At 43.6% G+C, this 4,131-nt stretch overlaps 1 pseudogene; it reads left to right on the forward strand.

The window, feature by feature from the left end:
• The first annotated feature begins 984 nt into the window (after positions 1 to 984).
• On the forward strand, positions 985 to 3,213 carry LOC101653683 (annotated as a pseudogene).
• Positions 3,214 to 4,131: the final 918 nt, after the last annotated feature.

Here is a 4,131-nt window from a genome sequence, read left to right on the forward strand (position 1 = left end):
AAAATAAATTAAGGGGGAACAAGTTGACAAATTGCCCCCTCTTCCTCTCTATGAGGGTAAATAAAAAAGTATTGCCACTAAGCGGGTGCATAAGCAAATGTGGTACCAGGCTATCAAATATATAGTGTCTGCAGTCTTAAAGGCTTGAAGATAAACATGTGGCCATCTAGCTGAGAAGCAATGAAGCCCACATGGACAAAGCACACCAGCCTGTGTGATCACTAGGTGTCCATAGGATCAGGTATCAAGCATCAAAGAACAAAAAGTCATATCATTGTGAATGAGGGGGAGTGTGGAGTGGAGACCCAAAGCCCATCTGAAGGCAAGTGGACATCCCCTTACAGAAGGGTCTTGGGGAGGAGATGAGCCAGTCAGTGTGTAGTATAGTACCGATGAATCATATAAATTTCTTTTAGTTCTTTAATGCTCCCCCTCCCCCCACTATCATGATCCTAATTCTACCTTACAAATCTGGCTAGACCAGACGTTGTACACTGGTACAAATAAGAGCTGGCAACACAGGGAATACACAGGTTAAACCCCTCAGGACCAATAATAAGAGTAGAGATACCAGGAGGGTAAGGGGAAGGTGGGGTAGGAAGGGGGAACCAATCATGATCATCTACCTATAACCCCTTCTCTGGGGGAAGGACAACAGAAAAGTGGATGGAGGGAGGCATCGGATGTGTAAGACATGGAAAAATAATAATTCATAAATTATCAAGGGTTCATGAGGGAGGGAGGGGAAAATGAGGAGCTGGTACCAAAGGTTCAAGTAGAATGAAAATGTTTTGAGAATGATGATGGCAACAAATGTACAAATGGATGTATGGATTGTGATAAGATTGTAAGAGTCGGTGCCAGCTCCTCAGAGGCGGCCATCCACCTGGCTCCCCTCCTGGCCGGATGGGCAGGTGGGCTGGAGGGGCGGCTGCTGCTGGAGAGGCGGGGAGGGGAGAGCTCGGTTATCCCAGACAGGCGATCATGCAGAACTTCTGCACTGCCCAAGTCTGTAGGTGGAAGAGCATCCCATGCGATCTGGCCTTCTTCAGGGTCCCGTGGGATCCGGCCAGGTGCCAGAAGTGGGTGGAGAATTGTAGAAGGGCCGACTTAGAGGATAAAACACCTGACCAGCTTAATAAGCATTATCGCTTACGTGCCAAACACTCAGCTCTCGATGATCAATTCTGCAAGATAATGTGATACCAACCCTATTTGATCTTACCAGTCATCTGGACAATCCACACAGTAGACACAGAAAATGAATAAAAGAATTGAGTGAAGATGAAATCATGACACTGAAACAGAACAATGATGAAACTTCTGAACAGGAACAAAAATATAAGGGAACGAACAACAGCAATGTCCAGAACCTCAGCGCAGAAGAAGGGGGTGAAGAACAGGATGAAGCCATCTTACCCTTCACCCTTGAGGAAAACCAAGAACACCTAAAATCTTTATTTGAACTTTTGATTCTTATGGGAAAACAAAACATGCCTCTGGATGGACATGAAGCGGATGCAACCCCAGAAGGTTTCTTTACTCCTGATAATTTTCAAGCTCTGCCGGATCAACTCTGGGGAAGAGGTTCTGAGAAAGCGCTTTGAGACAACAGCGGAGAACACGCTGTTCTGTTCGAAAACCCAACAGAACCAGATGCAAGAGATCTGCGAGAGCCGCCTCCGGGAAAAAGCTCTCAGGGAAGTGAGACTGGCGCTTCTCCGCCATTGTCACCGAGACGTGGTGGCCATAGCTGGGGAAGAGCATCTGCTCGTGTTAGTGTGGCTGTCGATGAGTCTCATAACCTGAGAGAATTCATGGACTTCCTCCCTGAAGAAGCAGATGTGGAAATTCACCCCACCATCACTGACAAGTGGGGACTGAACCTGGAGGACTGCCGCGGCCAGGCTTACAATCGTGCCTGGTGGGTTTTCTTCAAGATGAAAGTGGTTGCTTCTAGAATTTCAGAGGAATATCCTCAAGCCATCTACACACTCTGCTCTTCCTGTGCCTTAAAATATGGTTGGCAAAATCGGTGCCAGTTATGGGGGGATCTGTTGCATTGGGAACCAATGAGGAATGTTGTGCTTTCTTCCATCGATCACCACAACTGCTTTTAGAACTTGACAATGTAATTTCAGTCCTGTTTCAGAGCAATGAAGCAAGAGGTAATGAACTCAAGGAGATCTGCCATTCTCAAGGGACAGGCAGGCTTGATGCCTTTGAACTTTTAGTGGACCTCCTGCAAGCACTTGTTTTATGTTTAGATGGCATAAATTATGACACGTCAGATGGAATAATTGTGTAGCTGGACGAGCATTTGTGCTCTGTAGTGCAGTAACAGACTTTGATTTTATTGTTACCATTGTTCTTAAAAATGTCTTATCTTTCACCAGAGCCTTTGGGAAAAACCTCCAGAGACAAACCTCCGATGTCTTCTTTGCAGCCAGCAGCCTGACTGTCCTGCTGCATTCACTGAATGAAGTGATGGAAAATATTGAAGTTTATCATGAATTTTGGTTTGAAGAAGCCACAAATTTGGCAACCAAACTTGATATTCAAATGAAACTCCCTGGCAAATTCTGCAGAGCTCAGCAAGGTGACCTAGATTCTCAGCTCACCTCTGAAAGTTACTATAAAGAAATACTCAGTGTCCCAGCTGTGGAACACATAATTCAGGAACTGAACGATATCTTCTCAGAACAGCACTGCAAGGCTCTTAAGTGCTTATCTCTGGTCCCCTCTGTCATGGGACAGCTCAAATTTAATACGTCGGAGGATCACCATGCTGACACGTACAGAAGTGACTTGCCCAACCCTGACACGCTGTCAGCAGAGCTTCATTGTTGGAGAATTCAGTGGAAACACAGAGGTAACGAGATAGAGCTTCCATCCACCATCTATGAAGCCCTCCATCTGCCTGACATCCAGTTCTTTCCTAATGTTTATGCTTTGCTGAAGGTCCTGTGTATTCTTTCTGGGATGAAGGTTGAGCGCGAGCGCTATGAAAATGGGCGAAAGCGTCTCAAAGCATACCCGAGGAACACTGTGACAGACCACGGGTCAAGTAACTTGGCTTTGCTTAACATAAATTTTGATATAAAACTCGATCTGGATTTAATGGTAGACACATACATCAAACTCTATACAACTAAATCCGAGCTACCTACAAGTAACTCAGAAACTATTGAAAATACCCAAGAGATTATTTAAGCTAGTTTCTCTCTCTCTCTCTCTCTCTCTCTTTCTCTTTCTTTCTTTCATGTTTGCAATTTGGAGGAAAAGCTGTATGCTGTGGGCAGGCCACACTAAATCACTGATTATAAGTGACTTGCCTGTAAGCCTCTGATCAAATACATTAACCACTGATAATATGCGTATTTAAAATAGCCCCTCTTTGAAGATGTACTGGTATCTGTTCTTCCAGAAGCTAGCATGAAAGTGGCCCTGTATGTTTCTCGTGATCTCTTGTGGTCCTCTAGAATTGTTTTAATGAAGTCACTTTAGATGGAACATTTCTTATCACTGGATCCAATGATCAGGTATTAAGTTATGGTCCTTTCAAGAAATAAATTTTGAGGAGGAGGTACTGGAGGGGTGGGGAATGCATTTTAGCAAATGTAACAATGAATCTCAAGACTAACTTTTGACTTAGTGGGAGTTAATGTTAACAATCTGTAATGGATTATTGGAGGAATTACCAGAGTGAGATAAACTGAGCTCCCAGACAAGAATCTCAATATAGATTTTGTTTATCAAGTTAACCTAAAGGTACAAGTCACAGTTGAAGTTTGAATGGAGAAGCTTGCCTTTGTTCCACATCTGGCTGCTGCTGTGAACATTCCCTTGCTGAGCCTACACTGCCGTCGACTTTTGAGCAGGTTTCTGCTGAACACACTGTATCATGGTCAACCCAGAATCATGGACACGAATAACTGATGTTCTCTTTTTTCTTTTGCCTTTTCCCATGACTAGATCCACTGCCTTGTCCTGATTTATAAGCAAAACCTGGAAAAACCTACACAATTAAATGCTTTGTGGTTTATTTAGGATTAATACAGGAAATATTACTGGTATATTTTGGTGAAGAAAATCAATTTTGTACAGTTTATATCAATCTAAATAAAATGT

The sequence above is a fragment of the Echinops telfairi genome, unplaced genomic scaffold (genome assembly GCF_000313985.2).
Source record: "Echinops telfairi isolate 266 unplaced genomic scaffold, ASM31398v2 ScPeMD7_7421;HRSCAF=8459, whole genome shotgun sequence".
Classification (NCBI taxonomy): Eukaryota; Metazoa; Chordata; class Mammalia; order Afrosoricida; family Tenrecidae; genus Echinops; species Echinops telfairi.